The following is a 13916-nucleotide window of genomic DNA, read 5'->3' on the forward strand; positions in this document are numbered from 1 at the left end:
AGTCCCAAGGGCACTTAGGAAAATATAATGTATCCTAGGACCCCTTACGACCCTTTACCATGTACTAATATATGGTAAGGGGTCCTATAGTGCTATAGGGGCATCTAGGACAAATTAGTCTATCCTAAGACATCATATGACTTGTTAGCACAAGTTTCTCCAAATGGTAGCATTCTTATGAGTTCTTAAGGAGTCTTAGGACCTTTTGTGACTCTTCAGACCCCTTACCATAGAAAATGTATGGAAATGGGTCGTAAGGTTCTATAAGGGATATTAAGGGGTTTTAAGACACATTATTGTGTTGTAAGACCCCTTACAATCTCTTAATATATACACTAATGCATAGTAGGGTTCATATAAGGTCCTATGAAACATTAATGTATCCTAGTACACCTTAAGACACTTAGTCATACATTGGTCTTGAGGGGTCCTAAGAGGTCTGAATGGGTCATAAGACACATTGATGTATTCTAGGAACACTTGAGTACCATACATTAGTGTATGGTAAGGTGTCCTAGGATACCTTATGACCACTTTCAACCCTTTACAAACCATAAGATATATAGTAATGTGTGTGAAGGTAGGGAGGGAGGGAGGAAGGGGGAGTGAAACAAAGAAATGCATGTGCACACACACACACACACACACACACACACACACACACACAGACATGCATGTGCACACACACTCAAAAGTGATAAATAATACAATGAGAAATAATCTTAAAATGATCACGCATAAGTCAAGGGATCAAGTTTATAATAATAGTTTACTAGAAATCATGCTAAAGATAATGTGTTTATTCACAAAATTTGGCTAAGTCTATTTTAGTTTAAATCCTAAAATCAGAATCTTCATCTTAACTTTTATGATGCTGAAATCACTCCCAAACATCTCAAAAGTATATACATAAAATGTAACTCAAGTATAAGACAGTTATACTTGAATGTTACATTTGATGTTTGTGATCCTAGTGCTAAAGTTGACATTAATGTGCCCTAGTAGAAGGGTTTTCTAGTTTTTCCTTACTGCCCTATAAGGCATATGCACTATAGTGCATGTGCCCTTTAGTAAGTATGAACTATTTAATCCACTATATTTTGGTTGTGTACTCCCTCTATAGCGTGTTCACACTTTAGGGCTAGCACACTTTTTAATGCTTTGGAATTCACAAAGCCCAAGGCTTTAATTTTCCATGCAGATCCAATTCAAAGGCTTGGTAGTCTCAAACAAGCCTCAGATGTGTTTTCCACCAAGGATATAATAAATGCATAATTTTTCTTGTGTGCTCTCCATTAGGTTTTGTCATGGTTGAATATTGAGAAAATCAGGTTACATGATATTGTATATCTTTGTGTTAGCTATATAATCATATACCTTATTTTTAATTTAGACTATTTTAAGCCTTTCAAATATAATTTCTTTTGAATGTATGTCCATTTTTTTCTCAAAAACCAACATTAGTATTTGGGGTTTAGATTTTGGCTTATTCATCAAATTTTGAAATGAGTTATTTTTTTAAAGAAATTGGACTCCATTCTACACACTTTATAGAAAGAAGTTTTGATTTTTTATTAGTTTTCAATGATTTCTCATGGGAACACACAAAAATTTCATGTATTTGAGAAGTGCCCAATTACAAAATTCATAAAAAAATAAAAATATATTAAAAAAAACCTGAAAAATATGGGGCAATCTATATGATGTTTTTTAAGTTATGACTAGAGTCATTGAAGAATTTTTTTTTTAAAGTTAAAATTTTAGGGTGACCAAACCTGACACTATGTTAATTTTTACTAAAGAAACAATACCACTTTGTCTGGCCCCATTTTTTGAGGGCCTTAAACTGCACCATTTTAAAAAAAATAGTATTTTAGAAAGTAGATTCAGAGGGTTGCGACTTTGTTTTTGTCATAGCTTGAAATTTTGTGTAGTTGTCTTCAAAATCTCATCAAAGTTTAGAAATTGCTGATTTCAATAAAAAAATGGCATCTTATAACCCCCTTTTGGTACAACAACTTTCGCACTTACTTGGAAGAGATGGTCAATAGTGGAGGAAGAAAGGGAGAAAAAAAGAAGGGGAACGAGTGGAGATGTGTGTGTGTGTGTGTGTGTGTGTGAGTGAGAGAGAGAGAGAGAGAGAGAGAGAGAGAGAGAGAGAGAGAGAGAGAGTAGGATAGGAATTATAAAGGGAGAAAAGTAAAAGATGGAGGCATATATATGTGCATGTTTGTGATAGAGAGAGGGTAAATAGTAGAAGAAATGGTAAATCAATTTTTTTTAGAGTGAAATTCTAGTCAAACAAAATTAAATTAAGATATTAAACTATTTTTAAAATTAAACTATAGTAAACATTAAACCCTAACCATTATTATAAACCAATTTAAATCATATATGCAAAAAAAATTGATAATAATCATATTTGAGAATTGAACCAAACTACACTCTAACCATAAGAATGAATTAGACCAAATTTACTATTAGGCGTAAACATGAAAAACAAAATTCCTTAGTAAAAATTCATATTGGATCATAATCTTAAATAGAATAAAACTCTAAATGTACATAGTTCAACCTCCATTAAATAGATAGCTACAAAATTAATTTCTACTAATAATAAATGAAACTAAACCCAAAGATGAAACTAAATTAAGTCATGGCACTAAAGCAAATTAAATACCATTGCTAAACTCAATGGACATACGAAAACAAATTGGTTAGTTAAATTTTCAAAGTTTCATGAATTGTTTTAAACTATATCTTCCAAGACAATATAAATATAAATTTTTAAAAATAAATATGTTATATACTATTTTTGAATAATATTGTGTTCATAAGATATTACATTTCAATTATTTTTATTTTAAATAAAAATAATCTTTAAATATAAAATAATTAATATGATATAAAATATATTGAATTAAAAGTTAACAACCACCACTTCACCTAAACATTTATGAAAGGTAAGAATTCTGAAAGTTTTAAATTGATAATTGATTAAAAGATTATATATTATAAAAATGAAAGCGTTGATAACTCTGAACTTCCACTTTCTCTTTTACTTCTAATAAAAAATAATGATTTCTTTTTTATATTATTTTCATGCATTTTGTATTCTTTATGAATACCAATTTCTTTTGTGAAATTTAATATTCCTTGACATGTTCTACATAACTTATATCTATAAAAATAAAATGAAATGGGAAGGTGGCTGCTGAATTTTATATTTGATGGAATCGTCCACATGCTTCAACTGTATGTATTTTAATTTCTTAATTTGATAATGTAACTATTCTAGTGTCGAAAGCAATGCACAATTTTAAATGATATGCCTTAATCTACTAGGGAACTTCTAATTATTTGGAACTTTCTTATAATCAAACAAGAGCTACTGGGTAGTTTAGTTTAGTTCCTGCCAAAGAGCAAGTAGGATGGGCTTTGGCTTAAGGGAAGAGTAACAAAGAGTTTCTCCAGGAGAAAATAGATTTTTGCATAAAGAAGCTGCAACTTATCGTCTATCAAATGAACAAATTTAGGCACAAACTCTTTGTGTTTCTATTAGAAGAAAATATCATGGAAAAAACATTCTTCAAAATACTAAAGATTAAAAAAAGGGACAGTAGATTGAGTATAAATTATATATGCAATACTATTTCTATATGTTTTAGAGAGCATTATATACTATTTCTATTTGTTAACTTTGGGACAAAGTGGTATTAACCATTGTATGAATTCCATTGCAAATAATTTTGTTAACTTTGGGACAAAAGGGACATTATAGAGTAAAGAATGCACTTCCATTGTTAAGATTACCGATCTCTCCTAAATCCAAAAACATACAGAGAGAGAAATCAGATTTACAATGCAGAAACTAAAATCTTATAATCATTATATTTAAAATATATTTACAATGCAGAGAATCTTCCCAATGTTAAAAACTAGGACTGGAGGAAATCGACATTACTTAATCATGCAATTCACGACGTTAGTGATCACTGACCACTCTTAAACTAAAAATTTAAAAATACTTATGAGAGAACTAAGCTGAACAAATTGTAAGTGTATATCTTATGCCTTCATTGGACAGATTCGAATCAAGAAAGTTACGACTTCATTTTGACAAATTCAATCTTCTTCTTCTTCCCTTAAAGTTTTTAAGATTAGAAATTCTGCATATACTCTGCACGAATGAAATCTTCTATATTGACAGGGATGCATCTGATCTATGAACTGAGGAACAGGGCCGACCTCTGTTCCCATACTTGGACCATAAAACATGGCAATGGAGATTCGATCCTTGTCCATGTTTGTGATTGCTCTGTGCTCAGCGCTCTGGTAAATTCCATTGCTCAGTACCTAAATTAAACACAAAAAGAAAAATTTAGATTTGATAAGAATTTGCTAGAATCAAACATTACTCCCCATTAATTAAACCCAAATAATAAATCAATATTGTAGAGGAAAGCCTTTTGTAATCTTGAATACATGAAACCTCTGAATTATACACCCATAGAAAAATTCATGAAAACAAGTTAACATAAATTGATGGTTCCTACAGGTTGTTTAGGCCTAAAGACTCTTGAAATTCATCTTAATTACCTCAAGCATGTTCCCAATATTGATAAGCATGTTCCCAATATTGATAACCAGGGCACCAGGGATGGGTTGAACAGGAATCCATTGATCATCCTTGTAGATCTGTAGTCCAACTGTTTCATCGTCCTGCAACAAAACTGTCAAACCATTTCCATCTGAATGAGAGCTTAACCCTAGAACCAGATCTAGTCTTGGGCAGGGTGGGTAGTAATTCATTCGCATCCTCTCTGCTATTTTCCCACACACGTTAATGAAAAAATTTGGATACTAAACAGTGTTTCATGTCTTCAAAACCGAATATGGATGAGGCAAATTAAAGGAAACCCGATACAAAAGAAACATTTTCTTCTATATAATCAATGATCAGGATCGAGGATGTGGATAAGCGTTGGCTGCCGGCTGGGCTAGGGTTTTTCCCCTACCCTATTCTTGGTGTTTGATCTTTACTATTTTTCTGTTCTGTTTGGATTGCTAGCTACTGGACATAATTTGCGTCAGTGTTTTTGGAAATCTTCTGCAGTCAATTTTGGATTGGGGTTTTATTGTTTGCATGGCAGGGACTGGGATTTCTTCTCCGTTGGTGAGAACAGATGGCTCTTCTCCAACTATGCATGCAATGTGATCTGAATCGTTTTATTCAGGGGAGAGCTCCAAGCTCAAAAAAGTTAATGGTTGTTTTCCACGTAGCCATGATCGCCCTATTTTGGTTATTCCTCCAACGGTTGTAATGGAGGACATTGATTATTGGACCAAGCATGCTTTGATATGCAAGTTTCTTGGAATCCGGATTTCCCTATCCGCTCTTGAGGCATGGATCCGCCGCTCTTGGCAGGTAGAAGGCGATATGGAGATTATGTTGGCAGGGAATAGTTTTTTTTTTGTTGTATTCTCTTGCATGTCTGATCGTGATCATGTTTTTGAAGGAGGCCCTTATTTCTACAACCATGTGGGGCTATTTGTCAAACCTTGGCATTCAGATTTTAATTCTGCTAAGGATCTCTCTTCAAGAGTGCCAGTTTGGGTTCTCTTGCCTTGTCTTCCCTTGGAATTTTGGCGTGAAGACATCCTTCGACAAATTGCTGCTTTGTTGGGAAGCCGGTTGCGATCGCACATCAATCCCTCGATAAAAAAGTTATTTCTTATGCTAGAATTTGTGTTGAAATTAATTTAAATAACCCATTACGAGATTCTTTGGAAATTTGTCTGGGGGATTCTTCTTGGGTGTAGCAGTTAGATTATGAATCCCTCCCTTTTCGTTGCCGAATTTGTCATGAGTATGGTCATTTATAGCATTAGTGCCCTCATAACTCGAGTTTCAAAGGAGTGGATGGTTCTACAGCTGGCAATGCTGGTGGTTTGGCAGATACTACAAGGAAAGGACAATCTCAAATGGTTAATACTACCAAGGGGATGAATCCGCAAGATGATACAGGTAGGGGTAAGGCTCAAATGCAGGATAAGGATGGATTTACCCCTGTTCGCCCTCGAGCTAAGGGACGTGGTCAAAAGAGGCCTTTCAAAGAAAGAGTATCTGATTCAAGTTTTAACCGCTTTGAGGTGCTGGATAGTATGGTTCTAGAGGAGGGTATTCCTCCTCCTATCTCTTCTGATCCAGTTTGCCCAGATGAGAGATCTGTTCCTAATGATGCTTGTGGGGCATCTCAAGTTGTAGTATATCAGAATTGTGAGGTTCCTATAGCTCCTGTGACAGAGGCTTTGGTGACTCCTGTAGTGTTGGAAGATAATGATGTTGTTTTGGCTGACTTGGTTAAGGATGTGCTACCATTAGGTAAAGGCGAGGGATCTCCTCTCCCCTTGGGGTTGCTGCCTCGACCCTTTAAGCGGGCTTCTTCTACTCCCCCTCTAAGGAGTCGGCACAAAATAGACCAAAAGAAGATTAAACTCATAGGGGATATATTGATTGAGTCTGGTTTAGTGAAACCTTTGGATTCTCATTTTCCTAATTCTACCCAATGATGATTATTCTCTCATGGAATGTAAGGGGGTTGAATAGCATCCCTAGACAAAATGCTATTCATAACTTGGTGGTTGATCATAGTCCTGATGTTTTTTGTATCCAAGAGACTAAGCTCTCTGTGGAGTCTATGGTCCAACATGCCTCTAGTATTTGGTCTCGTGGCCAATGCCAGTGTGTTGGGACAACAGGCAATGCTGGTGGTTTAGCTATATTTTGGGATCCTCAAAAAATTTCTCCTCTTGGTTGGATGTCTTCTCGCTCAGCTCTCTCTATGGTAGCTTCTGCTCTAGACTCAGGAGAGGTAATCATGGTTACTAATGTGTATGCACCTGTTGATCTTGTGGGAAAGGAGGAACTTTGGGAACATATTCAATATGTTAGAAATTGTCATCCTTATCTTCCTTGGGTGTTAGCGGGGGACTTCAATTCAGTTTTAAGTCTGGAGGAGAAGCGTGCTGGTTTGGCTAGATTGGGGCCTTCTTCTGCTCTTCTTCGACAACACATATCTCTTTTGCATGTCTCTGATGTTAAGCCTTCTAATGGTCTCTATACCTAGAATAATCGTAGGACTGGTGGTGCTGCTATCTAAGAACGTCTGGATAGATTTCTTGTTTCTTGCTTCTGGGTTAGTGGAACCCTTGCTATCTCTTCAGAAATCCTTGATTGGAGGGGTTCAGATCATTGGCCAATCAAATTTTTTGCTATAGGGGCTTATGTTCCGAAGCATCCTCCTTTTAAGTTCTAGTTGATGTGGCTTCGTGACTCCTCTCTTCATGATTTTGTTTTTTGTTGGTGGAAAGATGGTGCTCCTACATATGGTACTGCAATGTTCTCATTTTCTAAAAGGCTTCAATATGTTAAAAGGCAACTCAAGATATGGAATAGGGAATGCTTTGGGAACCTTCACTTTATGAAGAGGCTTTCTCAAGAAGATCTTGATGTCATCACAAGGGAGATTAGAGATCGAGGTTTCTTAGAGGATCTTGGCAAGGCTGAATCCCTTGCTTCTAGAGCTCTAGAAGAATGGGAACTTTGAGTTGATTGGCTCCAGGAAGGTGATCGAAACACTGCCTTTTTCCATAAAACAATGCAATCTCGTCGAAATCAGAGCACTATCTCTTCTTTGGTTAATTCTCAAGGTACCCAATTGAATTCCTTGCCAGCTTTGTTCCAAGAGGCTATTTCGTACTTCTCTACCCTCTTCTCTGAGGACTCTCCTCCTACTAATAATGAAGAAAATATTATTTTGTCCTATATTCCTTCTCTTATCACTCAGGAAATGAATGATTATCTCATGCGTCCTATCTCTTTGGAAGAGATGGAGGAGGTGGTCTTTGGCATGCCTAAGGGGAAGGCTCCTGGTCCTGATGGCTTTCTAGTTGAATTATTTCAGAAATTTTGGGACATCACTAATCATGATTTGTTGGAGGTGGTTAAAGAATCCTATGCTAGCAAGCAGATGCTTCGAGCTTTGAACTCTACATTCTTGACTCTTATTCCTAAGAGAGAGAGGGTGCTAATCAATTAGAGTTTATTAGACCAATTGCCGTATGTAATGTGGTTTACAAAGTTATTACTAAGTTGATTGCCGAGAGACTGAAAAGGTGGCTTTCCACTATTATCTCAGAAGAACAAGGTGGTTTTGTTGCTAGCAGACAAATTTTGGATGGGGTGGTTATTGCTACTGAGGCTATTCACTCTATGGCTACTTCAAGGGAGAGAGCCATTTTTGTTAAGTTGAATATGGCTAATGCCTATGATAGAGTTAAATGGAGCTTTCTAAGGAGTATTCTTCTTTCTTTTGGATTTAGCTCTGACTGGGTGAGTTCGATTATGAGTTGTGTCACTTCTGCCTCTCTTTCTGTTCTTATTAATGGTCAACCTTCTCAACTATTTGGTGCTTCTAGAGGCCTCTGCCGGGGTGACCCTCTCTCCCCATATCTATTCATCATCATGGCTGAAGGCTTGGGCAGATTCATTAAGCATCAGGTGTCCCCGAATTCTATTCAAGGCTGGTGGTGGGGTAATGGCTTACCTTCTCTTTCCCATCTTCAATTTTTTGATGATTATGCTCTTGCTGGTATTGCTAGGATCAAGGAAGCTGAAGCCTTTTGACATGCTTTGGACATTTATTTGGCAACTTCAGGCCAGAAAGTTAATGAGAACAAATCTTTCATTTACTTTTTTAACACTCCTGATTCTATTCAGCATAGGATTGTTGGTATCTTACGGTTTCAAATAGGTTCACTTCCTTTGATTTATCTTGGCATTCCTATTGCTGTTTGCAGGTAGCCACGTCTCTTCTGGCAAAATTTGATTACCAAGCTTCAGGATAAGGTAAATCATTGGACTCATAGATGGCTTTCTACTGCTGCCCAGGTTACTCTTCTTCAAGCTGTTATCCAAGCTCTTCCTACTTATAGAAGCATGGTTCATGCTGCACCTATTTACTTTCTCAAGGAGTTTTATGCTCTTTCTCGACAATTCCTTTGGAGTGGTAATTTGCATAGTACTAAATGGAGCTTGGTTAATTGGGCAACTGTTTGTAGGCCTAAAAAGGAGGGTGGTCTTGGTCTTCGATCTGCTCTATTGAGTAGTCAAGCTTTGGCTGCTAAACTTTATTGGCAATGGTGCCCTGGACAACATCAACTTTGGGCTCGTATTATCACTCATAAATATTTTCATGGTGCTGATCCTTGTTCTGTTTCTGCACTTCCTCTTGAAGGTCATGGCTCAATGGTTTGGCATACTTTGAAGACAGGTGTGATGTTGGTGAAGAGGGGTCTATTCGGGATATGTAAAGGAGGTTCTCAGGCTTTGTTTTGGTCTAATTCTTAGGATGGATTCCCTTCCATTTTATCCATATACCCTCATCTGCAACCTCTTTGTGACTCTTTTCTTGCCGTTGGATGGGATAAAGTGGCTCATTACAAGACTCCTTATCAATTGGGACCTGTTGTTGGTTACAAATGGAAGCATTCTTCTGATTGGCCTCCTGGAGGTATAGACATGGATCGTTAGGAACTTTCTCAAATTCTAGCCTCTAGAGAGTGTTCTTCTTTGCTTGGTCCAGATGTTTTGGCTTGGGGCAGTACCTTGTCTGGTAAATATCATGTCTCTACTCGGTATCAGGAGATAACTAGACAATTATTTGGGGATGCTGAGGTCCCTTGGTGGAAGCAAGTTTGGAATAAAGTTTCTTGGTCCAAGTGCAATTTTTTCATGTGGCTAGTGGCTCACAACCGTTGTCTTACCTGGGATAATCTTTGTAAACATGGATTTCAAGGCCCCTTTTATTGTGTTTTGTGTGGTAATGGAGAGGAGTCTGTCTCCCATCTGTTCTTCCATTGCTCGTATTCTACTCAGATATGGCACCTTTGGTGGAGTTCTTGGGGTTTCTCTTGTCGGCATGCTTCCTCTTTGCCTGAGTTCTGGGCCCGCTTGGGTAGTGCTCCCTCCAAGTCTTCTTCTCTCCATGCTGCTTGGATTGATGGCCCATCTTTCATGCTTTGGCATATCTGGTTGGAGAGGAATCATTGCATATTCCAAGATGTTCGGCTTGGTGTTTTGCATATTTGGTGGAAAATATCACATTCTCTTCAGGAAACTATTCTTGTGAAGTGTGAGCTTGATGGGGGTATGGATCCGGTTGATCTTGCTATCTGTAATCACCTCAATTTTCATCTATAGGATGGGGTTGTAGCTCATAGGTTTCCTTCTATGTCCAGGCAGCTTCACCATCAGAGGAAGGGTCGAGTTAACCGGGATGGGCACTGGACTCCTCCTCCCTGTGGAGTTCTGAAAATTAACACTGATGGTTCTTCCCATGGGAATCCTAGTCCGACTGGTATTGGCGGAGTGGCTCATTGTAGTTCTGGGGATGTTAAATTTTTCTTCTCAGTTCATAAGGGTGATTATACTAGCAATCTCATGGAAGCTCAAGCTATTTTATATGCTATGGAACAGTGTTGCTTGCGGGGATGGAGTAAGATTATTTGTGAGTCTGATTCCCAGGTGGTGGTGAACATGCTTTCTTCACAAGAGCTTGAGGATGTTAGTTGGCAGCTAGCCACTGTTGTTAAGCATATTCTTTTCTTCTTTTCCTCTTTTTAGTTCATTAGGTTCACGTATATTCCTCGTGAATGGAATAGAACTGCTGATTGTTTAGCCAAATGGGCTTCTAGTCATGATCTGGGTTGGAATATTAGGGATAGGAGGCAACTGTCCTTTGAGATGGTGCAAGAATTGCTCAGGATCAAGCTCCTTGTTGAGCTCTCCTTGTTGTATTCCTTTTTGTCTTAATAAATTTTTATCCCTCTTTTCGTTAGAACATTTTCTTGTTCAATAAAATACGATACCACACTATTAAACTTTCTCCATGAAATCTGATAACTATAATATAGGTTTCGAATACAACATTTCTTCAACTAATCCATCCTTCATTTGATCAGACAATTCAAAGATTTAAGAATAGAGAAGTTACAAACATCGAAGAACCAAACATCTAAACAGGAAATTTGATCCTCCTCGTCATTATTCAATCCACATTTTATTTTTTTCTTCCCCATTGATCGATCCATTCCCCTTCTATTCTACACTACCTCCCCCCTCTGCTATCGGTTTCTCATTTTCATAAATAGAGAACTTCCCAAAATCGAATACTGATAACTATCAATTAATCTCAAAATCGACTCGTTCGTACAAAACACTTATTAGATTAAAATACTAACATCTACCCGACTTTACCCCACTAATGACATTGACATTGAAAAATAAACATTTATAATGCATATAATGTGTGAAATAGTTTGAATCTTGTGATGTCCCTGCATCATACTCCTGGGCACAAAAAATTTTAAGTCCCTTTGAATTGCTGTGATCTTCTTCTGAGTCTTCCAATTGTATGAAGGTTATAATGTTACCATAAGAATGACTAAATTGATGCCACTCGCCATAACATGCTGATTCCATTCTTCATGGTAAATATTTTTCTTGGCAAGTGTAGTGCTACCTTCTTTGGATCCTAGAAAAAATACCTTAGTCAGCTTCATATCACCTGCATACCAATCAGCTGGATCCACAATATGATCTTCTCCCTGTTTGTAAATCTCTAGAGCATCACATTCATCAACAAATACTTCTTCCCTGTCATCAATAGTCTTCTCTTCAGCATCTGGTCTTTTTGCTACATCTTTTCCTTCCTGATCATTTGTGTCAACATCTCCATTATTCGGGAAAATAATTTCTTCAATCATACCTGTCTCCGCATCACAATCAAATTAAAAATTAAAATTTGATGGAAGTCAGATGGACAGAAATTTGAAGTGGATATGCTTCACATATCTATAACAAAGCAAAAAGAGAAAACAAAATTTACATAATCCTCACAATGAATTAGGTATCTAAAATCTGCTGGATTTGTTGGCCACAAATCCATTTTTCTGTTTCTTGGTGGCAGAGTATTCAAGGACATCATATCTTCCCAGTCTAGTACTTGGTTATCAGAGCCTACAAAGGCCTGCCCATAGCCTTCTGACTCTTGTATTTTGTATCTTAATTTCTCCTCCAGAGGTAGTTGAATGAATTCCCTAACAATTTCCTTCATTCTTTCCATCAGAGACAGAGGGACTCCATGATTCATAGCCTGACAATATAGAGGAATAGATACCATCTTAGTTAAACAAGCAATATAGGAGAATACAGATGATTAGGAAGAGAGCCTTGTATATAGGACGGGTCATTTAAGCTACAAGATCATACTTTTTAGCAATTATTAGTCTAGTAGATAGTAAATTTTGAAGTACCCACCTGAAAAAATCCCCATTGCTGGCATGCAATACCAAGTTTCTCCAATTCCTTTTGCCTGGAGAGATCATTAGAATCACTCACAAACATTCCAATATCAATTATGGGGATGTCTATTTGAGGAGGAGGGAATCCATTTGGGTGCTCTTCCTCTAGTTTGATATACCTTTCCGGGAGGCTTTCAAGATTCTGGGATGCTAATTCCTGAACAATAGGAATTGAAAATCTTTTTGAAGTTCCATCAGAGGGATATTATGCCAAGGTAGAATTAAACATGATAGTTTTTTAATCTAAACAAATCACCTAATTCTTCCTACACTTACTTATGCTCCTCACTCTCAGAAATAGAAGCGAGATGTCCATATATATCCCCTCATAAACAAAGATATTTCGTAATTTTGGACATTCTCATAAAAAAAGTATTTGATAATTGAGGAAAATTCTACGTTCACATATATTCTTATAAACAATGATAATTGATAATTGTGAAAAATTCTATCAATATATTTTCATAAACAATGATATAACTGTAGAAAATTCTACAAATTCTATTATTATCATAAACAAAGATATAATTGTAGAAAATTATATTGTTCTTATAAACAAAGATATTTGATAATTGTGGAAAATTTTATGTCATATAGAGAGAGTATCATAGATAAAGGTTTTTAATAATTAAATAAAAAAGGTACAAGTCTGATCTAATAAAAGTTCAAGTTTTCAACATTTGTTATTTTAAACATTGCTACTGATGTAAGAAAAGTTTATTGACCAATTAGATTGTTTGAATAAAGAAAGGTGCAGGTTTCAACATTGCTACAAATTGGATTGTTTGAATAAAGAAAGGAGTAGGGTTCAATATTTCTTATTCTAAGAAAGGTATCTAAAAAATTAGATTGATTTAATTAATTGGAAGAATTGTTATTTTGGAGTTTGAAATATGTTATGATAAAACAATCTCAACCTTGTTTTTACAGATATAATTTATGTAGAACATGTCAAGAAATATCAAATGGAAATCATTATTTTTTATTTTAAAAAAAAAGAAAGTTTTAATGTATGATTTTATATATATATATATATATATATATACATATATATATATATATATACATATATATACATATATATCTATATATATATATACATATATATGTATATATATATACATATATATATACATATACATATATATATATATGTATATATATATATATATGTATATATATATATATACATATATATATATACATGTATATATATATACATATATATATATATATATATACATATATATATATATATATACATATATATATATATATATACATATATATATATATATATATACATATATATATATATATATATATATATATATATATATATATATATATATATATATATATATATATATATATATATATATAATGTTCTTCTAGAAACAGACATTTGTATTAGGCTTGGATACCTGATCCAAATTTCAAAAAATAAGCAACCATTTTAAAAAAAATTGGGTGCCCATTTTTTATTTTCA

At 35.4% G+C, this 13916-nt stretch overlaps 1 pseudogene; it reads right to left on the reverse strand.

The window, feature by feature from the left end:
* Nucleotides 1-4160: 4160 nt before the first annotated feature.
* Nucleotides 4161-12625, reverse strand: LOC149558208 (protein LATERAL BRANCHING OXIDOREDUCTASE 1-like; annotated as a pseudogene).
* Between the last annotated feature and the right edge of the window lie 1291 nt (nt 12626-13916).

Source organism: Cupressus sempervirens, chromosome 5 (assembly GCF_028749045.1).
Source record: "Cupressus sempervirens isolate cs-2001-9-10 chromosome 5, ASM2874904v1, whole genome shotgun sequence".
NCBI classification, from domain to species: Eukaryota; Viridiplantae; Streptophyta; class Pinopsida; order Cupressales; family Cupressaceae; genus Cupressus; species Cupressus sempervirens.